This window comes from Podarcis gaigeae, assembly GCF_964106915.1.
Source record: "Podarcis gaigeae genome assembly, chromosome: 6".
Lineage (NCBI taxonomy): Eukaryota > Metazoa > Chordata > Lepidosauria > Squamata > Lacertidae > Podarcis > Podarcis gaigeae.
Genome location: NC_139682.1, coordinates 68,078,345 through 68,101,855, shown reverse-complemented (window position 1 = coordinate 68,101,855; position 23,511 = coordinate 68,078,345). Strand labels below are relative to the sequence as shown.

At 42.5% G+C, this 23,511-nt stretch overlaps 1 long non-coding RNA gene across 1 annotated transcript; it reads left to right on the top strand.

Annotated features, from left to right (window-relative positions):
- Positions 1–1,990: 1,990 nt before the first annotated feature.
- On the top strand, positions 1,991–22,550 carry LOC310846655. Its single transcript, XR_014565413.1, has 6 exons — positions 1,991–2,308; positions 3,102–3,240; positions 4,181–4,303; positions 6,658–6,798; positions 21,167–21,231; positions 22,419–22,550. It is a non-coding gene; the product is annotated as an uncharacterized lncRNA (long non-coding RNA).
- Positions 22,551–23,511: the final 961 nt, after the last annotated feature.

The window sequence follows — 23,511 nt, the reverse complement described above, 5'->3', positions numbered from 1 at the left end:
GACCGCCGGATTCCTTTAACGGAGGGGGCGGGGTACGTGATGGCCACACCCCGCACACCAACACACAACACATATTCCAATGCCTAACCACCACCCAATCCGACATCCTCCAAGCAGCTAAATGAGGCATGGAGGCTGCCACGGCCACTTGTATGCAGCTAAGCCCTGCCCCCGGGCCAACCCTATTGGCTGGCCAGCCGGAGGGCGGCGCGGCAGCAGGGTGATGATGCAGAGGGCTGAACACGCCCCACTGTCAACGCAGGAACTGCTCCCACTCACAATACCTCCCCTCTGGGAGGAGGAGAGGCTTTACGGGAGCGGAGATTTCTCCCATTCTCATGTCCTGCTAGCCAGTTTCCCACAGGCATCTAGTTGGCCACTGTGAAGACACAAGGCTGTACAAGATGAGGCATTGGCCTGATCCAGGTATATTACAGTTCTTGCTATACAGTGGTACCTCTGGATACGAACAGGATCCGTTCCGGAGCCCCGTTCGCATCCAGAAGTAAACGTAACCAGTGACGGCGCATCTGCACACCCGTGTGTCGCTTTTCACCACTTTTGAGCTTCTGCACATGCGTGAGTGGCGAAACCTGGAAGTAACGCGCTCCGTTACTTCCGGGTTGCCATGGAGCGCAACTCGAACGTGCTCAACATGAAGCGTATTCATCCCGAGGTATGACTGTATTGAGGAATACTGCACTCAAAATGTATATAGTAGGGAAAACGCACCCTGTTGTTAGCAAAGTTTTGTGACAATTTTTCCTCAATAAATAAATAAATTGTGGAATTGTGACGAACTGAACTCAAGAGTGGAAAACTGAGATAAAAGATAGCTTTTTGGGGGTGGGGGGTGGGAAGGATGCTATAGTGAATCAAACACATTCCCATGGTTTCAAAGGTTGCAAAAGGAGGATAAGTATGCAGCAATGGCAGGTAGAATAGCAGAGAAATATCGAAAGAGGAAGTTGAGATGGTTTGAGGGGTAAGAAAATATGTGTGAGAGAGTTGGAGGTGGGATATGTAGTGTAACCCTCTGTTTGTCTATTCAAAAGTAAGTCCTATTGAATTCAATGCAATTTACCCCCAGGTAAATGTGCTTAGACTAGCAGGCTTAGAACAGGGAGAGAAGGAAGAGAATAAGTAAGCAAGGGGGTAGTGAAGCCAGGACACTGAGAATGAATGGTGCAGCAACAATTTTTAAAGTGTTGACTCTAACAGGGAGAAGGACATTTGGGCCTCACTTCAAATAGCATTATATCAAACACTCACCCGTACATTCAGATGTGAGATGTGCCTTAAAGGATTCATATGGAACCGAGGTTGAATAATGGAATCATATAAATAGCTACAAAAGGACATGTGAAGTGTCTCTGTCCCTTTAAAGAGCAAGATAGGTGATATTTTGCAGCTATATCACAATGGCAGAAAGAGTGATGTTTTGCAGTCAGGTTCTCTGAGTATTAAGTCCCATTGAGTTCAATGGAACTCATCCCCAAGCAAGGTCTGCCTAATATTACAGCTTTTATCCAGGAACAGTATTTTTGAATTCGTTTTGAATATTTTAACACCTATAGACAGTGTTTACCTTTTTTCTTTGTCACTTTAATTGTACTCGAGATGAGTTGGAAACTGCAACGAGAAAACAGAAGGTGAGATATAAATCCGGTATATTTAATTGTTTAATTTATACAAAGATCATTGTTAGAAAATGTACCACTTCAGGACTACATTGGACTAATTGTCCCTAAAACATAAAGTTGTAAAAGATGCTGAAAAATCTTAATTTAATTAGTTTAATTAAATTCATTAGAGCTTCTAAAGGAGATTTAACACTAATTTGAACCTCTAAAATTGAGAATTTAAATTGTTAATCAGTCAAGTGAGGTACTGGGTTACTCTCATCATTATGCATACGGATGGGAGTGCTTTTCAACCAAGAAGTTTGCCTCTGCCAGGCCCTATTCACTACAGGTCAGACTTCTCAGGGGATGAAAAGCTGTGTATTTAATTTAAACATGTTGCCATTTCTGGTACCAAAAGACTGGGTACACCACACAGACTGCCCCAGCAGCCAGTTTGCTGTCCTCAGATGTAGTAGAATATGCTGCCTTGTTTCTAGTGTTAACAGTTGACAGTCCAGTCAGCTTTAGTACATGGAATGAAGAAAACCATCTTGTCCTTCACTTGAGATAGCTAGATGTTTTACGCTGGTCCTGTTGCTTTATGATACCTCCTGAAGCAGGTTGCTTGGCTTCACCGTACTGACCCATCTCTTATTATCTTAGCGATTCCACTTTGGATTTGTGTAGGGCTTACTCCATAGTATTTTCTTCTCCTGAACATATCCCGCAAGGCAGCGGAGGTTTAGGATCAGAGTTTTCCTTCTCCTAGAATCGTGTCCAAACTTTTTTCAAAGAGGGCCAGATTTGATGAAGTGAAGGACCGTGAGGGCCAACCAAAGGGCCAACCAAAGTTGTTGACCTTTTTTTAGGATTTAAACTGTTGAGGGTTTTTTAGGATTTTACCCCAGAAAATTAACTACCACAGGGGTTGGATTACACCAACCAGCGGGCCAGATTAAGTCCCCAAAATGGACTTTGGACATGCCTGTGCTAGATGGACGACTACCTGTTGAGGAGAGTGGGGGTAATTAAAAAATCAGTCCTCCTGTAAGACTGGGAATATCCCCTCCCTCAACCAGTTTAGAATATTCCACCATCCTTCAGCAGAGTTTCTTTTCTTTCAGCAAAGTAAGCAGCCCACATATATGTCAAAGCTTTAATAATAAAGAAAATTGTAACACAATTTATCTGAGAGAAACTAGAGCAACATCATGAGGCAAGAATGACAGTTGGTCTCTCTAACTGAACTTAACTGAACACACAAAGGGAGGATCTGATTCCAGAGCACAACACAAAAGCACAGCCCACCAGATGCCAGACATTCTATTAATCAAGTTAGTCCCCAGTGGTTTTCGTACACTACCTTCCCAGGCCTCACCTGCCTCTCACTTTCCTCTAAAGCACATGCCTTCTTCACTATTGAACCTCTTATTGGTCTTGTCCACTCATTCAGCCGGGGTCTGTCTTTGAATGTAGGGGACGTCCCGAACTGGACAAAGGGTTTGAGACCCATTGGTTTGGATCTGTATACAGTCTTTGAAATTATCCATGATGGCTATTTTTCACTGAAAGGGGCAGACACCAGATTTTACATGCTGCTCATGGCAGCTGAAAGGTAATGAGTGAAGAACTGGCAATATTTTAGGGGATTTAAATAGTTTCTCTCATTATTTTCTTCACAGCAGGCTTGAGGGCAAACATTTAGCAGGAAAAATACCGAGGGTTAAATAGCACTAAAGAGGAATTCAAATATATTTTAAAATATAGTTTTCTCCTGGGATTTATTTCAGAGATTGATTTGCATACTTGTACAAAGAAACCTAATGATATTTTTAAACTTTTGTGAGGATTCTTGTATCCCTTGCTTAATCTTTAACTCCTGACTTTAGCATTATTAATAATATCAAATATTAGCCTTTAGAATGTTAGCAGACGAGCAAATGAAGGAATGTGACTTGCCGGTATTGTTTCCTTTATGAGCAGAACTGCTGTTTTAATTTAAGTAGATAAAATTCCAGAGCTGGAATGCCGCCAGAGGTTAGGCCATTTTGACTAATAATGGTAGAAGAGAAACATTAATGGGCAAAATTAATGAAAGCGCTGGACAACAAGATAGAATGAGCACTTTGGATAGGTGGAACAGATTTCTTGGGCCAAAGTTTTTGTAGCATAAATCACAGGGGAGCAGTCTAAACCGGTAACAGAGAACTATTGTGAGTCTGGGGGCCATATTCTCTTCTGGACAACTTTCCATGGGCCACATGTCAGTGGTAGGTGGAGTCAGAGAAATGTGGACAGAGAAATGAATGTCCATTTTGCTTTATACTCCATCCAGAGAGGGTAGGGAGAGGGGGTGTCCAGGGGACTCACAAGGGCCAGTCAAAGAGACCAGCTTCTTTATTGACTCCTGAAACTGAAGCAACTTCACCACTGTAGGGATTGCGTCCACAGGGTGGGGGCACCATAAGACACGCCACCATAAGACCTATCTCTCACCTTTTGTTTCCTTTGCAATGTGCTGTGCGCTGTCCTTGACCTTTGTCTCTTTTGCAAAGGTTGCTGATTTCCCCTCTGATGAGAACATGATGTGGATGGAACAGCTTCCGCAAATAACTGGGCGACACCCATGGGGAGTCGGGATTGGAGGAAGGCAAAGGGCAAAGTCTTGAATGTGTCAGGTGTGTTTTGCATATGCTTGCTAATAGAAGAGATTTCTGTGAAGCTCATGGGAGTTTGGTACATAGCCCACCTGAACCAGCAACTCCTGTCTCGTTTCCATTCCTTCACATTCTTACATTTTCTTCAGCCAATGCAGCTTAACTCATCCATCAATTAATAATATTTAAAAAACCTCCTACTGTGAACCCTGCTTGCAGTCTTTTAACTACATTTCTTTACCATCTCTGAGGCAAGCATATACATATTTTAATTATCAAGCCTATGACTAATCACCAACTTGTTGGATATTAATGCTGACATATTCCCTTTCCTTTATTTCTTTGGCTATTTTATAGGCAATGTCCTTTTTTCTCAGTTATAGTGCTGTTGTATGAGTTTATGACTACAGGAAACCAATAGTTTTGCAGTTTGCGGCGGGTGAAGGGGGTGAGAATATGGTTTAGAATACTTCAGCAATTTTTCCTTGTTAAACGGATCTCATTAATTTGGAAAAAGGGACTGAAAATGTTTGATCATCTGCACCCTAAGCTTTGCCCCCTTAGACCACATGGTGCCATTTCAAATAATTAAAAGAAATGAAGCGCCAATCCCTGTTATTTCCATATAAATATGGTCATTAAGAATCCATTTGCCAATTTCATTTCAAAGAGATTCGTAACAGTAGGGTGGAATGGTTAAATGGTCATTTAAAATATTAATTTCTTTTTATTCTTGTAGAAATAATAATCATTAATGGGGGTCTACAATTCACAAAGAAGGCTCATAACTTGAATGCAACTAAATTGCATCCTACCCGTTATATCTACATGCAGGCATGGTATTGTCCATATAGATGCAAGAAAATGGAAGTAGTGGCTTGTGATTTCTAGACTATTCTTGACTGGGGACAGATCTCTTGAGGGACTGAAGCACAATTTTGAAGTTTTAGCTTCCGTGTTTTGAATAGTGATGAGAAAACTGGCTCTACCATACATCATAATTTGCTTGTTGAGTTATGAATCCAATAGTAGAAACTCAGATGGAATCTCTCTCTCTCTCTCTCTCTCTCTCTCTCTCTCTCTTTCTCTCTTTTTTTTTTTACAAAATTCTCATTGTTTCATAATGGTGATTTATGTTATATACTATAATGCAGGAATTCAGTTCCACCACCTTAGTTAGATGAAGATGGCTTAGCAATCTGATCTAAGTACATAGACTAAAGGTAAAGGTAAAGGTACCCCTGCCCATACGGGCCAGTCTTGACAGACTCTGGGGTTGTGCGCCCATCTCACTCAAGAGGCCAGGGGCCAGCGCTGTCCAGAGACACTTCCGGGTCACGTGGCCAGCGTGACATCACTGCTCTGGCGAGCCAGAGCCGCACACGGAAACGCCGTTTACCTTCCCGCTGGTAAGCGGTCCCTATTTATCTACTTGCACCCGGAGGTGCTTTCGAACTGCTAGGTTGGCAGGCGCTGGGACCGAGCAGCGGGAGCGCACCCCGCCACAGGGATTCGAACCGCCGACCTTTCGATCGGCAAGTCCTAGGCGCTGAGGCTTTAACCCAATTCCCTGGGTTCAGAGCTTCATAGACTTGGCGACCAAAAAGTATGATTCCTAAGAATGTATCTTGTACAGTTACCAGTATTACTTTTGCCAGCTGCTTCTGTATCTAATGGGAGTTCCATCAAACTCAATGGGACTTGCTTCTGTGTAGTCATGCCTAAGATTGCAACATTAGCTGCCATTTTTTAAAGCTGGGAGTGTTAACTTTTGTAAAGAGTTTGGGATGGGTGTTGTGAATCTCATTCCTTCCTTCCCCCGCTTTTTCTCTCACGACTCAAGCACCGTTTTCTCTTTCATCATCATTCGTAGCTTTGTAGTTTCCTCTCAACAATAGACTCCAAGCGGTTAACAGAAAGAGATGGTAATAAAGAATAAAATACTATGGTAATCTGCAAATAGTGCCACCCCCCTGTCCATCAAATGTCTGCTATACAGGGCTGTCCCAAGACATTTTGCTGCCTGAGGCAAAGGACAAGGTGGCTCTCCCCATCCTCTGTCCCAAACAGAAGCCAACCATTCTGGCATTTGAGTCTCATTTCAACACTGGCCATAGGAAAGCATATTCTGCTCCACCTGAAGCCATCAGGCTTGTTTAGGGGGTCCAGGGCAGATCTTGCAGAACACACAGTTCTGTCTGCTCCACACCGCTCAGTATCTGCCACCTTAGGTGGATATCTCACTCTGTCAAATGGTAGGGGCTGGCTCTGCCACTACACTTGTAAAGTTACCATTACTATAACTACCATGCACAATAATTTCATGTATATATAGGTGCTGTCCTTGAGACTTCTCATAATTTGATTATCCACAGATTTTTCAGAACTGCCCAGCTAGAATCATCGTAACAAATTCTCAGAAAAGTCTTAAAAAGCTATGGTGTGGTCTGAAACGGGTGTTCTCAATGTTTCCGTTTGTTATATCGGAAAAGGGAGAGAAAGTAACAGCAGGGAAGGTAGGCTGTTATGAGTCATTCATAACCTGTAGAAGGCACCAAACATTGTGTTTGCTCTTTGTGCTTCATTGTCTGTGTTCTCCTCACTATGCAAACTTTTATTTCCCTGATTGCTTGTTTGAGAAATAAAATAATTCTTTACTCAAAGAATAAACATTGTTATTCTACTCAGAAAAGAAGAAAAGTATTTATGAGCTATTGTCATTCACCACGCAGTCTTGGAAAAATATTTTAATGTTGATCAGAAATGAGCTAATACACTTAAATCATCACAATTTGAATTCCAAGGTTATGAGAACAAAACTGACATGACTGGTGTCACAATTTCACATAATAGAGAAGCATGTTGTTCTAGAGCTGAAACAATGTAACAATCAGAAAATCGATCCCTTATGTTCAAAGCAATTCTGTAGCCTTTCAGCAAGCTGTGATCTTAAAACAAAGAAACAGAATGATGATGATGATGATGATTTTATTTATACCCCGCCCATTTGGCTGGATTTCTCCAGCCACTCTGTACAGCTTACAACATAACCAAAAACATAATAATAACAACAATCCTTAAAAATTTCCCTCAACAGTGCTGCCTTCAGATGTCTTCTAAAAGTCAGATACTTGGTTATTTCCTTGACATCCGAAAGCAGGGTGTTCCTCAGGGAGGGTGCCACTACTGAGAAGGCCCTCTGCCTGGTTCCTTGTAACTTGCAATGAGGAATCCACCAGAAGACCCTCGGAGGAGGACCTCATTCTTTGGGTTGAGAGATGAGGGTGGAGACGAGGCCATTTAGGGCTTTAAAGGTCAACACCAACATTCTGAATTGTGCTCCGAAATGTACTGGGAGCCATTGAAGATCCTTTAGGACTAGTGTATTTTGGTCCCGGTGGCCACTCCCAATCACCATTCTAGCTGCCCCATTCTCGATTAGTTGTATTTTCTGAGTAACCTTCAAAGGTAGCCCCATAGGACCTTCACTGCCCTCACTGGTCCTGATTTGAAGGAAAGGTAGAGCTGGGTATCATCTGCATACTGGTGGACACCCAGCCCAAACCTCCAGATGATCTCTCCCAGTGGCTTCATGTAGATGTTAAAAAGCATCTTTTTAAGGTGCTTTTTAAGGACGGAACCCTGAAGCACCCCACAAGTGGGAGCCCAGGGGTCCAAGCACTCATCCCCCAACACTACTTTCTGGACACGGACCAGAAGGAAGGAGCAGAACCACTGCATATCAGTGCCCCCAGCTCCCAGCTCCTCTAGAACTTATGGGGTGCTGCAGCAGGTGCCATAACTATGAAGGCAAGAGGGAGAACACAACAGATTTTGGTGTTGCACATGGCACCAATGAAATTTGAGACGCCAAGGTTGGCAACTGCATGCTGTGATGAGTCTGCAAAGAAATTTGGATAGAAGCTGAAAATAACTGTTCTCAAGGCAACGTTTATATTTATATTTATGTGTGTGTGTGTGTATGAATTTTTAATATTCATTAAAAGCCCTGTCAACTTGAAGGGGCCAAGGCAAATTTTATAATTCATTAAACATTATACTGTACAATAAGGAATATCTAAACATCTAGGTGGGATATACACACATATAAAAGACATTCTCAAAATGCTTTTATAAAAATGTTTTTAAAAATGCATTGAATTTTCCATAATTGCCATCTAGTGTCACATTGTATATTGCACTTAAAACACACTTAAAACCTTTTATTTGCAGCTGTATAGCTGAGTCCCTACAGGCAAGTATCACCCCAGATTTGGCCTTGAGAAAAGACTTCTCCAGAATTTGCCTCCAGAGACGTTAGTTTCTCCCTAGCTGTGATTGTCATGCTTTGAAGTGTGCATAATAAAAAGAAATAAATCAAAAGGTGGTCTGTAAGGATTAAAATGTGGTAGGGGCATTTGAAACTGAAGGACCATTTTCTCCCACATAATCCTGTCTGTGACTTGAGGCCTTTGAGTGAGGTCTTTCTATAAGTTTCACTATCCGATGACATCATGAAGTTGGTGATCAGGGAATTGGACACTCAAGACTGTGGAGTCTTGTCCCTATGTCCTTACCTTATGTACACACGGTTCTTAACTATTCAGTGCCAGTTAAAAATGGTGTTATTTGCTCAGGCATTGCAATGCAGTGTTTTACTGTTGCTGCTGCACCTGGTTTTTAGTTGACTTTTGTGCCGTTTTCAGTTTCCCTGTTGTTTTCGACCCATTATTTCTTGGTTTGCTTTTGGCCAATATTGATCAGGCAGACCTCCAGAAGCCCCCTTGCTTTTACTGCAAAGTAAACCATACTGGAGCCATTTTAAAATTACCCAGTGTTGTCCCCCAGGCTCACATAGCTAGCAGCCTATGAAAACTTTTGCACTGGGAACCAAGTTTTATGGCCTAAAGCAGAGGAGCTCACTGTTTGCATCCCACAACTAGCATTCAGAATTATCTAGCCTCTATGGTTTAAAATATATACATTTATATAAACAAATGCGGCATTCTTTCGCACATAGGTTTTCAATTTCACAGTGCTCCAATTTTACACATACTTGGCATAATCTCACAATGCCAGAATGTTTTGACAAAACAATGACTGATGATTTGAAACAGGCTGATATCCATTTTAGAGAGCAACTGTTTCACAATGGAACGTTGTACCTTGGGTTTGTGTGCAGAACACATATTTAGAGAGGAAGAACGTTTGCATAGGAACTGTAAACAGAACACTTATAGATGCCCTTTCTTGAAACACACACACACACACAAACACATACTTTGCCCACATGAAGTGACTGGGGAGGGGAGCGAGAGCAGGAGAAAAACACACTGGCTGAGATTCCGCCCACAGAGCCAGTCTGTCATGTTAGTTCAGCAATCTGCTCCAGATGGAGGACTCTGGGATGCCCAGTTGCACTGAAGTGAATGCCACAGCTTGCAACTTCAGGACCTCAATGGGAATGCAGGAGAAGTGGAATTCTGCTGCTGTCAAGTGACCCACCACCATTCTGACACACATCTGCAAAGTGCTTCTGGTCACACAGGGAGAAAAAAGTCCAAATGTACTTTAAGCATAGAAACATAGTATAGTCGTACCTTGATGGTCAAACAGAATCCATTCGAGAAGTCTGTTCGATTTCCAAAACATTCAGAAACTGAAGTGTGGCTTTTGATTGGCTGCAGGAAGATCCTGCACCCAATTGGAAGCCGTGGAAGCCCTGTTGGACATACAGGTTCCAAAAAAAGTTCACAAACCAGAACACTCACCTCTGGATTTGCGGCGTTCAGGAGCCAAAACGTCTGAGTACCAAGGCGTTTGAAATCCAAGGTATGTCTGTATAGAAAACCACCTTCAAACATGGGAGGGAGGTGTCTTATACAAAGTCAGACCATTTGGGCCAACCTAGCTCAGTATTGTCAACACTGAGTGACAGCATCTCTCGTGTTTCAGCCATGAGTCCTTCTCAGTCCAACGTGGATGTTGAACCTAATTCCTTCTGAATTCAAAGCAGAGGTCCTGCCATTGAGCCACAACCCTTACTCTAAGCAGCAATCTTTCATGGGAGGCAACTCTCAAGCTCTGGGAGATGACTTTTCTGGAGCAAAAAGGACTGCCAGTTCAAGTGTAACCCACTTGGGGTTTGATAATTCTGATAATTCTACACACTGAAGGGAGTTGAAGCATGAAACAAACACCATTATGTGCAGTGAGTATACAGTTATATCATCCTCCCCAGTCCCCAGTGCAGTGAAGAGCTGGTGGTTACACAAGATGGGACCCTGCTTACCTCTTTTCTGAAAACCTCTAGGAAGAGGGCCTGGAGAGTTCTATTTCTCAGGGGAACTATTGGCACTTGCAGCCATTTTAAGAAGGCTGCCTAAGAGATACAGTTTCCCCGATTGGTGGCCATCAAACCATGCCTTCAAAGGAAAACTCTTGGTACTGAGAGAAAACCAGGTAAGGAGATTCTGTGGTAACAGTCGAAAGAAAGAATGTTAGAAGCACAGTACTCCAATGTTCTATTATAGCATTCATGTGCAATGCATACTGTGCATGTTTGCATATGATTATGACAGGTTATTCTTTGATGTGTTACACAACTTTTGCTCTGCATGTCTTTTTTTTGTGAGTCCCTCCAGAGACCCTGAATAGGAACACTGATTGAATAAGAGCATAGTAAAAGTATTTTGAAGGGATGCAGGTGGCGCTGTAAGTTAAACCACAGAGCCTAGGACTTGCCAATCAAAAGGTTGGTGGTTTAAATCGCCACGATGGGGTGAGCTCCCGTTGTTTGGTCCCTGCTCCTGCCAACCTAGCAGTTCGAAAGCACAAAGTGCAATTAGATAAATAGGTACCGCTCTGGTGGGAAGGTAAACGGCGTTTCCATATGCTGCTCTGGTTCGCTAGAAGCGGCTTAGTCATGCTGGCCACATGACCCGGAAGCTGTCTGCAGACAAACGCTGGCTCCCTCGGCCAATAAAGCGAGATGAGCGCTGCAACCCCAGAGTTGGTCACGACTGGACCTAATGATCAGGGGTCCCTTTACCTTTACCTTAAAAGTATTTTGCAGAAGGTTACACAAGGATGCAGTTTAAAAGCAACTCTGCATAAGCAGGGCACCTCCATGTGCAGATTTGAAGCTGAGCTATTGATCCCTTCCTACAAAACTGCATTGGGGTTTTACGTTTGGGCTTGGAAGTTTTGGGGGGAAATGTGGGGTTTTTCTCTTCTGTCTAGCAAGCATGCTGCTATGTCATGGCCCAGTTCCTGGTGCAGAGTACTATCTCCAGCAGTGAATATAGTAGAAATAAGCAGACAAATGTTCCTGCAAGCTGGAAGAAATATGGGGCTTTTGAATGTAAAGACATTATTCATAAGGAAAGGCAGATCAAGACACAGTGAAAAAATCAAAACCATATGGACCGCAAATAAAAAACAGCTTCTTTTCCCCCTTCAATGAATATATACCACTCCTGAAATATTAGTACACTTTGGCTGTTGCTCTTCTTATCTGTCACAAACGTGATAGAAACAGGCAGAGAGAGGAGATTTTTCTTTTACTAAGGAGGTTGCAAATATTGAGTGCAACACATAGAATCAGGGTTATGTGTTTTTTAAACACCAGAGCTTGCCAAGCAGTACAAATTCTCCTAACTCTGCACTCAACTTGACACGTACCCTTCTGTTCCATTGACAAAAAAACACACCAAAAAACACCAACCCATATGTCATGTAAGCACATGCTTCCAATTAAGTCTGGTATTGGATGGAGGCAGCAGTCTTGATTTGAAGCTTTGACTTACAAAGGAGGTGGCTGCCGTTTTCAAAACACCTGAGCCAGGATGCAAAGAGCTGTTTTAGATGTACACTCTAAAGACCGGCATCTCTGCTTTCTGAGGTCACATCCATACCATACAAATGAAGCAAAGTCTTTCCCCAAAGAATCTTGGGAACTGTAGTTTGCTAAAGGTGCTGGGAGTTGTAGCTTGTTGAATTCTAAACTAGAGTTCCCAGGAATTTTGTGGGGGGGAGGGGTTTCCTGTGCTTTTAAATGGGCTTTAAAGGTATGCTGTAGATGTGACCCAGGTCTCTAATACTTGCTAATTGTGCTACAATAAAATCATAGAGTTGGAAGGGGCCTTGGTGGTCATTTAGTCCAACCCCCTGCAATGCAGGAATATGCAGCTGCCCCACATGGGAATCGAACCTGCGACTTTGGCATTATCAGCACCACACTCTAACCAACTGAGCTATTTAGTGACATAAAGGTCGTTCTCTGAAGACTCCCTAAGTTATCAACTGGGTTGCTTTGGGAGGAGAAGACTCTGCACCCTTCTTGGGCAAGAAGTTCCAAGCTGGCAATTATTCTTTGGATCTCAGCTCTGAAGTGCATTTTCTGGTTAGGAAAGTGTGTTTATAAATCTGATCACATTTTCTATTCCCCACCCGCTCACCCGCATTATTAAAAAAAGAAAGAAGAAAAAAGTTATGTTTATTCACAATTCTGAGAAACAGAAGTACAATGCTGGAAATGTTTAAAATAAGATTGCAACGTCCACACATTAATTCTGATTTTTTGGCACTATGTATAGCTTTGGCATTCAGCCACTTTGAAAGCAACCACATCAGTTTCTAGGCGAGAGAGGAAAGGAAAGCAAGCATCCAAGCAGAGGAGTCCAATTCCAAACCTTTCACCTTTATGCCTTGCTTAGAATGAACTTGGAGCCTTCTTCACTTGTTCTAGCCATTTTGCAATGAGGGGGAGTGCAGGGCTGTGAATCTTCAAGGAGCCTGCATGAGTTTGGCAGGCTCTTCGCTTCAGGCCTTTGCCCTCCAATGCATGGAGGGAAGCGAAGAGATGGGGATACAACGGAGACACAAACCCATCTAGCACTTCTCCACCTCTCCCCTCATACAATTCCAATTGTGGGAGGCTCTGAGTGCCTGCAAAGAGCTTCTGAGTTCTTCCAAATACTTTCAAGATCAAACAGTACCTGACAGAGCATTCATACTTTGAGATCATCTGGCAAGGCTTGTCTCTCCACTCCATCCATGTTAGAGGTAAAGCAGGTGACAACCAGTGAGGTTGTCAGCAGCACCATGCTGTCTATGGGATGCCCTCCTCTGTGTGTGTGTCATTCTCTTTAAAGTTTACATTTGTTGCTCTGTTCACTTTTGGATCTGGTCCTTCTCTGCCCACCACTGGCATGTGTGCTGCCCCCTAACCCACTAGGGTCACCACCTGTCATGTATAATGCAGGTTTGTCCTGAATTTCAATATAAAATGCTACATCCTGTATAGATACAGTTTTGTCCTGCATTTCAGGTCTTCTCTCCCCGCCCCCACCAAGTTAAGGATCCTCTCCAAATGCATGTGTTTGAGAGGGTGTGGGAAAGCTCATGTATTTAAGCTCCAAGTGGCCAATCACAGACAGATTTATAAGTTCATGTGTATATGCGTGCACATGTACATCTGTGACAAATTCAAGAGGGGACATCCTGTTAGGCTGCAATAGATTGTAGTGGGTTGCTTTGAAGTCAACCAGGCAGAGGGCCTTCTCGGTAATGGCGCCCGCCCTGTGGAATACCTCTCCATCAGATGTCAAAGAAATAAACAACTTTATCGCAAAGTATTGGAAGACAGAAGAACTACCCACCTTGGAAGAATGGCAGATGAAAGTTATAGACTATATGGGACTGGCAGAGATGACTGGCAGAATCCAAGACCAGGGGAAAGAGACGGCGGAAGAAGATTGGAAGAAATTTAAAGACTATCTTAAGAAATACTGTAAAATTGCCGAATGTTAAGACGATGTTGATTCTGAAATTAAGGGGTTGCTAGCTGTAATTATTATGTATATATGAAAAGAAAGCTTAAAAATTTAATAGAAACTAAGGGAAGGATTTGTTGAAGAGAATTAATTAGAGAATGGAATGCAGTAAGGAGAGGTATGAGGAGGTCGGGAAAGTAAGTTTCATGAACATAAGGGAATGAAGTTATACATGTGGTTTTTTGCTTTTTTGTATCCATTTTTTAATTCTTTTTTGTGTGTGTGTGTCTTTTGTGATTTTTATGTTTTATAAAATTTGTGAAAATGACAATAAATATCTTTTTTAAAAAAGAAATAAACAACTACAGTATATGGCATTTAGAAGACATCTGAAGGCAGCCCTGTTTAGGGAAGTTTTTAATGACTAATGTTTTAATGTATTTTTAATCTTTTGTTGGAAGCCACCCAGAGTGGCTGGGGAAACCCAGCCAGATGGGTGGGGTAGAAATAAATTATTATTATTATTATTATTATTATTATTATTATTATTATCATCATCATCATTATCATTATCATTATCATTATCATTATCATTATCATTATTATTATCATTATCATCACTTCAGCGCTAGATGAAGATGAAAGTTGTCCACCAACTGCCCCGCCCCACCCTGCCCTGCCTTTTGCCAGAACAAAGGTGGCAACCCTGCAGCCCATGGGCTGAAGAAAAGTTCTTCCACCCTTGTTTTAAAGAGTAGCAAGAAAGAAGCAGAAATAAACTGCAGCCATCTGCCCACCAAACCTAGGTGCAAAAGCAATGGTTGCTGTGTCAAGGAAATAATATGCACACAGCACAAACGTAAACCCTTCTGGAAGGAGCAGGTTTCCCTGTTCATGTTGTAACACATTGAAATACTGGTCTGTGCAAAAAGGAGAAACATACTATGCAATATGGAAAAGGGCACGAGCATCAAAAGTCAATGTATTACTGCATGAGCCAAACACACAGCTGCTTCTGCTCTGGTGTTGCATGTAAGCTGCTGTTTGATTCCGGTATGCCATGGGCAGAAGATCTGACGAAAAGCACGCTTACTGCGGGGCACACCTTAAGCCTCCTGCCTCCCAAGTTTGTGCTACTGATTGAAAAGAACCTATAATGCAAACCCAGGGGCTCTTTTGAAGGGAGTGTGTTGGAGGAAACCCTGAATAATGTATAACTAGATTCACCGAGGCCCAGATTGTGTCAATTATGCTCTGGCACATGCAGATCCACCCTGCTCCATGTGACGCTCTGGAGCTCATCACTCCTAAGGCTGTATAACCATTGCTCCATATTTCTAGGGGGATAAGAAAGGGCTCCCGTGCTCTGTAATGATGCAACCTGCTCTATCGACACTCAGTTCATTATGGATGTGATTCCAACTACTGGATCTCTGTTCCCTAGGAAGAGAGAAAAGATCAGTGCAAAACAAAAGGAAAACACTCTAATAAGTACCTAAGCTTCAAGTAGTCTTATTGTTGGTTTTGCAGGAGGGAGCGTAGGTTGGCAGCTGTTGGCAATCATCCAACAATGGACACTTGGATATAGATATGTAATTTTTTAATCAATAAAGAATTTAAAAAATGGACACCTGGAACTTGGTGTTCTGAACGAGGTTCACTTCTTTTTCTTTTTTCTTTTCCACGTTAGCCATCGTCTTAGCACACTCAGAGTTATTCCTCAAATGGCAACCTAACACAAGAGCGGCCCAAGGAATTTTGCTGCCTGAGGCGAAAGACAGGATGGTGCGTTCCCCATTTGGCACCAAAAAAGTGACCAGACTGGTTGTTGGATCTTACTTCAGAACTGGGGATGGAGCAGACTTCTTCGTTGCACCAAGGACAGCAATCCAGCTTAGGGGTTGCAGGACAGAGAACGTGACACACCAAGAAACACTATTCAAAAACAACAACAGCAGCAGCCACCTCCACAAAGAATTTGCCATGATTCCTTGTTGATTGAGACACACACACACACACACACACAAACAACAACAACAACAACAACAACTTTGCTCTGTGTTTCTGTGTAAAATTTAGGAAAGTATTTCCATCATAATGTTGGAGGGGGTCTGGCATCTAGGCCACCCCCTGCTCAACTCGTGAAATCCAGACCTAGTGCTCCTATAACTTGATCCCTTTAGATCTAGTGGTATCAGGGAATAAGTCTATGTCCTTTTCTACCTGACAGGCCTTCAGGTATGCTTGACCTCCACCTTTCTATTCTTGCTGCTGGGAGTTGCAGATGGAGAGTGCTGTTGCAATCAGGTTTCCCATGGTCATCTGGTTAGCCACTGTGAGAACAACATGCTGGACTAGTTGGGCCACTGACCCGATCTTTTGCAAGCTAAACCTTTGAACCTTTCTCCAGAGGACATGCTTTCTATAACCCTGCAGTCTCCTTGTCTATAACTGCTCTAATTTATCTGCCTCTTTTTTAAAAAATGCAGTATCCAGAACCAGATGCCAATTAGGTTCTAACTGGAGCCAGAAAACAGTGGAAAACTCTTCCTTCCCATGACTTGAAGGCTATGGTTCTATTAATGCAGCCTAAAAACACTTTAGCAATTTTATCATTCCCCTCACTCTGGTTCCAGTTTGAACATTCCTGACCTAGTTGAGAAACATCTGAGAGAAAATAAATACTGCAGAATGTGAAATAGATTTTCTGTCTTGAGACGTTTTAGTCCGTAATATTATGACAAGGGGGAATGTGTTCCTCATTGTTGCTCCCTATCTTCCCCAATGCCCCATCAATGCCTATGGATGAGCTAGCCACAAATCTCTTTCAGCTGGGAAGGCAGCAGATATAGTACTCAAGAGCTGTACATTTTCCTCAGACAGGCATTACCCAAACCTAGCAGTGTTCCCTCTCCCTTCCCAGTTTATTTACTTTGGGAGAAATCCAGGGGGCAAAACCTAATATGTTATCCAGGCAACATTTAAGGATGGAAGCCATCCCCCCGCCCCCAGTTTCTGCTTTCTGGGATGCTCCCTTAGGACCAAGCTGTTGAAATATTAAATACTATAGTTGGAAGGAGAATAGCTCAGTGGTGAAGAAATCCCCGAAAGCTCCAAGTCCATAAAAATGATACCAGTATATATGGTTTAGTCAGTGTACATTACCCAAACCAGCATTCTGCTTATGTAGATATGCACAAGTGTAAGCAGGGTGATGTAGTGATGAAACCCATTTTGCATTAACTTTTGCTGGTTGCTCTGCCAATGGCCCCGTGACTAACAAAACATATTTCCTGCTTCCCTGATTTAAGGAGGACTTAAATCAACTGAAGGAAGAGTGAAGATTACAAGAGCGGGAAAGCTTTCTCAGCCCAAGGTCCACATTCCCATCTGAGAAACCTTTTTCTCAGGGACCCGTGGAAGTGGTGGGTAGAGTCAGAGGTAAATGGGGTTCATGGAAATGTTACCTTTGTACAGTAGGCTAGTCTCTGCACACAAACACACCCCTTCTTTATTCAGATGACCAAGAGGCAAGCCCACAATTCAATGACATATCCCAGGCAAGCAACAACAGCAAAGGTGGAGAGCAGAGCCAATGAGGAGGGAGGCCTGAGGAGAGTTCAGAGAGCCAGGCAGAGAGGTCTGGAGGTTTTCCACCACCTGCAGTGTCCACATTATAGTGGGTTGAAGTGGGGACATACCTTTGTTCTGTTGAGGTCTGCTGTATGCAGGGCGCTTCTAGGATGTGAGTAGCGTTCTGAATCTAAGCCAAAAAAAAAGAAATCCTATACTCACCATGTTGAGTTTGGCAAGCAAGATTATTACTCATACTTTGACATGATATTATTTATTTGCTTGCCGCATTTAAGAAGATAGCATGCACGCACACACACACAGTTCTAACTCTCAAAAAGTCTCCCACCAAGCACATTTTTAACCCATAAAACTGTGAAATAAAATGCTACTAGAAGATTCCTGATTATTTGAATTGATTTGTGGAGCTGGCACCCATGTTGAGAAGTTGGTTTAGAGACTTGTGAGAAGCAGACACACATCTATCTGGACTGCTGAAAGCCAGTCCAAAGAGGCTGAATCTTTTGTTGACTAGATAATTTGAGAGTCTCTCAGGCAGTTCAAGTGCTCAATATCTTCAGTTAGGTAGTTGTTCAGAAACATGCTGAAAAATTGAACCCTCCATATGGATTCTCCATCTGGTTCCCCATCACCATCACTTTCTTGTTGCCAGGATGGTTATTGGATGAGCAGTTACACTGCAGCTTCAGGTACATCTGAAAACTATTCCCCCCCCCCTTTCTTTTTGTGTGGAGTTTTGCCCGCCTGGCTTTTGGTGTTGACATGGGCCTCAGACTGCACTCGTGGTCTTGGTCAACAATCTCTGCCTGGAGATCAATAAGGCTAATTGTACCTTATTGATTATGTTAATTCTGTTAATTGTTCCTTATCGATTCTTCCCTATGTGGCCTTTGATACTGTTTATCATAAGGTGCTGGTGCTGCAATGACGAGACCAGGGAATTATTTGCAAGACTGCTCCTTTTGAGTGAACCTGCTTACTATTTTGTACCAGAATGTAGTGATGAGGACTTTCGGAGAGATGCAAGTCCTGCTCAGTCATTCTTAAACTGCATCTGTTGAGGGAGTAAGGCACCATATGCATTGACCCCCAAACTGTTCCTTGAGTCAGAAGGTCTAAGGACAAGATTTTAAGCATGTTCAGCCGAACGCAATTACAGTCTTCCCCATAATCAGGAACCTTGGTCGATCAAGGCTCCCACCCACAGAGATGACCATGAGAGTGTCCAGCTGAACATGCTTATAATCCTCCTTCAGACCATCCTGCTCAATAAGAGAAGGAAAGAGAGAGTGGGTGGCACAGGCAGCCCTTTGCTTCCAACATGAATATAGTTTACTAACATCTTAATAGGCCTAGAGTTTGGCCCCAGAAATATTGTTGCACCCCACCCCAGTCTCTGAGCGGTGCGAGATTCCAGGGGTTCCAGGCACTTACCCAAGGTTTGTGGAGACTGTGGTGTCTTTATGATATATGGCTTACTTACACATATATACAACCTACAACGGAGAGGTTCACAGCATCAACACCCCCAAAAAGACTTTTTTTCTCACATAGCTACAGCCTTGGTTGCAAGAAAAGATCCAGCATGCCTCTCTCCTTTTGCTTTTCCAACCTGCTGCTATTACATCCTCCTTATAACTCACATAAAAAACTCTCAGTTTTTGACCTTCTCATTATATGCAAGTTAAGGGAGAGTCACTAACAGTCTGTGCTATGTCCCCTTAACCTTTGCCCCCCATACCTCCCCTACCCGGAACTACAGTGGTACCTCGGGTTACATACGCTTCAGGTTACAGACTCGGCTAACCCAGAAATAGTACCTCGCATTAAGAACTTTGCTTCAGGATGAGAACAGAAATCATGCTCCGGTGGCGCAGCGGCAGCAGGAGACCCCATTAACTAAAGTGGTGCTTCAGGTTAAGAACAGTTTCAGGTTAAGAACGGACCTCCAGAACGAATTAAGTACTTAACCCAAGGTACCACTGTACTGCAATTGCTCTGCATGCTCTCACCAGCTTCTCTCTTCCCAGGCACATCCTATGCCCCATGATTTAAAAACAAAACAACCCCCCCCCCCCATTTTTTTAAAAAAAGCCAACAGGTTTATTTTAAACAGTAGGGGCAGTAAAAAGAATAACAGAGCCCCCAACAGAAACTCCTAGACAATTTATGATTGCCACAACAACACAATTCTAAGTGCGATAAATTATTCATCCCTGAAAAGGCACTGCCATGTTGCAATGTGGGATAAAAAAGTTCATTATTCCGGGGGGGAAGCATTATTCAAAATGTCTCTAAAGCTGTTCACAGCAGACACATGGATGATATCTTTTCCCTAGGAAGAAACTTTGACACCCTGTATCTTAAAGCATCTTTCTGATTTTAATTGACTTACCAAGTGCCAGCAGAATCCATGTGATTAACACTAATCTTTTGAATTTTAAAAGTGTTATAAGGTAAATGGCCTTCCAAGCCTTCAATCATGCCCTCATCCTTTTCAGCTCCCACCTACACAATCTGCTTATTATTGTTGCTTTTGCTCCGTATTTAATTGCTAAAACTTTGCAGTAAAGCAAGGCATTAACTCTGTGTGTGTCGGTGAAATCTCAGGGAGAACTGTTGAGGGGAAATATATGTTAGGGATAATGGCCAAATCCTCTTGGAGTTAGAGGCACTTCATCAGAAATCATAGCTTGGGACCAGGGCCAGCCCAAGACATTTTGGCACCTGAGGCAAGCCACAGAATGGCACACACACACCAGCCAGGGAAGAAGGGTTGAGTGAAGATTAACATTGAGAACAAAGGTGGGAGAAGACCAGATACACCTTCTATTCACAAAGAGGCCACTATAGAGGCAGCATTTGAGGGGCTGTTGATCAGGTTGCAGATCTGGCCTCTAAGAAGTACACCGCAGCCATTACTGTCACATTCCTTGGAGTCTCGATCTGCTGCCCCTGTGAATCTTGCTGCCTGAGGCGGTCACTTCAACTTATTTCTGCACCACACAGATAAATTACTTCCACTTTGTGTAAATGCAGTTCTGAACCAATGACTGCAGTTTCAAGTTTTGTTTCATGGAAAGGCATGTGTGATGTTAAAAGCTATATCTATGTCCATACCCAAAGCCTATTATTATGTCTTATAATCAAAGTTGGAGCCACAGTTTGTTAAGAGCAGTTACAATTGAATATAGGAGGCTAAACTTCTGGTTGGTAAACTGGAATCTTTTCATGGGAGAAACAGCTGCTAATTAGGACTATGGGGAATATGCGTTTCAGCTTGTTTTAATCCAGCGATTAGCTGGTCAACATGGGAGGATGATGTTTCTTGCACAATAACATGATAATAAATCAAAAATCTTTTGCTGATCATTGCTCTCTAGGTTCACTGTGTTCAGGAAATGCATTTCTGTGATTTTCATACATAATCCAAAAGTGAGCATGTGCGATTTTGTGGCAATGTGAGACATATAAGACTGCAGGAAATACTAATACGTTTCTTATCTTCATTCAGGGCCATGCTAGATTTGATGCTTCCAACCACTTTGAAGTGAATCATGATAATGGTAATAACAGCAGGTATGTGAGAGTGATTTAGGAAATTAGGAAGCTGCCTTAAATGGAGTCAGTGTTAGAATTCCTGCTCCATGATTGCAGTCATGGGATTGTTGTCTATCACATTACGGTAAATGTTTTGACTCCACAGAGTGGGAAGTGACGAAGACAGGATGTTTGTGTTACTGTGTTCTGTGAAGTGGGACTATTGTCCTTTGTTCTTTTTCTCTTTGCTGTCTGATGCTACAGAGAGAGGGAGCCATGTTGTAGTGCTCTGTGTGTGTTTATATGTAAATAAAGTAGATTAGCCAAAATGCTGAGTTGCTGGGTCTGTTACACAAACTGCGCAAACTCTGTGGATCCCTAAGTGTGCAGGTGCTGGTTGGCATCGGTCGCTGTGATGTTCGGACTGAAAAAAGCTTATGAAGCTTCCGAACGATCGACCAGCAGGGAGGGAACATGCCAGTCAAGCATGTGTCTCTGCCAGGGTCCTACTCGAGTATAGGCTGAACTCCATTTAAGTCAGGATACTTAAATGAAGACCCATTTGCTCAGTGCTTTCTCACCCTGGCTGGCAGCAGCTGTCCTGGATTTCAGACAGAGAATCTCACCCAGACCTACCTGAAGAGGCCAGCGATTGAACCTGAGACCTTCTGCATGCAAATAAATGCAGAGCCACAGCCCTTCTCAGACCACAGCATGCAGAGAGGGGAGGTTTAATTATTTCCTCCCCTCAGCATTGTCCCGGGGGACATCATCCCATGAACCTGTTCTTAATTTTTAATTGAAAAGTTCCATTAAAGTTATGTGGGATTGTAAAAATTGAGAGCGGTAGTGGGAACAGAGAGAGAACGTGGCTGCTAATAAGATGTTTGGTATTGTGTCTACTTTGGCCCTCAGATGAAGATTTCTGAATGGACTTAGTACAGTGTGGCCTCATGGTCAAAATATTGAGTTAGGACAGGTAGATGCAGGTTGAAATTCTCTGTCTGCCACACACTGTACTGGGCGATGTTAAGCCAACCACAATCTCTTTCTTAATCTGCCTCACAAGGTTGCTATGAGGATAAAATAGGAAACCATGTATGCTATCCCAAGCTCCTAAGAAGAAGGGCAGGATAACAATGGGATGGATGGCGAAGATAATGTTGGTGACCCTATATTGCTACCTGAAGTCTCTGTCTACATACCTGTTTGTCTGTCTTTCATAGAGACCACATTAACAGGCCACCTTGCTGACTATAATAACTTGTCGCAATGTGTATACAATCAAGAGAGGATCCAACCTTCTACTGAGCCCTTCCATATGGCAGGGAGAATTTTTGCAACATGTTTCCCATGATACATTAACAAGTTTTCAGAAACAAGAGAGAAAGGTAGAAAAAGTCTGCCAAGATCATTTTAACTTCGCTTCTGTATAAACTTTAGAGTTTTAATAAAATATTTTAGGTTAACAAAATTATTTTTGAGCTGTTGTAATCTTTCCCCCAACCGTTTTCATATTTCAACCTGCATAGGGTTAAGACTAAGAAGGACTAAGTAGGTGAATTTAACACGCCTGTTCCCTGCTGAATGTTGTCACCTTGTATGTTTAAGCACATACAGGGACCTTGAAGTTTCATTAATGATTTGGGGCACAAAGCAAGGTTTTCTAACAAGGTCGTTTAGTGGAAATGATTGCTTCCAAAGCCACTTTTCATTGAGGCATTTTTAAAAGAGAGAAAGAGTGTTATAGGATTCTTCCTATATATGTCAGATAAAGCTCAGGAGACCACATTGCTTGACTTGTGCCCCATCTTTCTGCTTACTTTGAAGTTGAGATTATAGTTCCCTTCTGGCATTGGTTCTTTCAGATTTCCTACCACAACTGTTTTAGTAAATGCATATAAATAATCTTAGCTGTTGTTGTACTTTGTAGTTTGTTCTATACCCCATCTTGGTCAAATATAAATTTGTTTGCCCACAGAAAGATAAGGATTTAAAAAGTCTAACAATGTCAGTGTCTCATATTTCAACAGTGGAGCAATTAACAGATGCATAAGTCTTAATATTTGTTTAGAAGTTTGAGGTTATTTTCATATGCAGGTTGTCTCAAAACCTCATCCTCCAAATGCGTACACCTGGACCACATTGGATTTGATTATAAAGGCAGCCACACACAGAGAGGAAGAGAGAAAAGAAGGAACATATTGTTCATGGCTGCCAGTATTTACTGTAGTAATTTTTTTTAAAGGATAGTCATAGGAATGTGCAGAAGACCAAGAGGATGGCATGTGAAATTTGCATTCAATAAAGTAGCTTGAT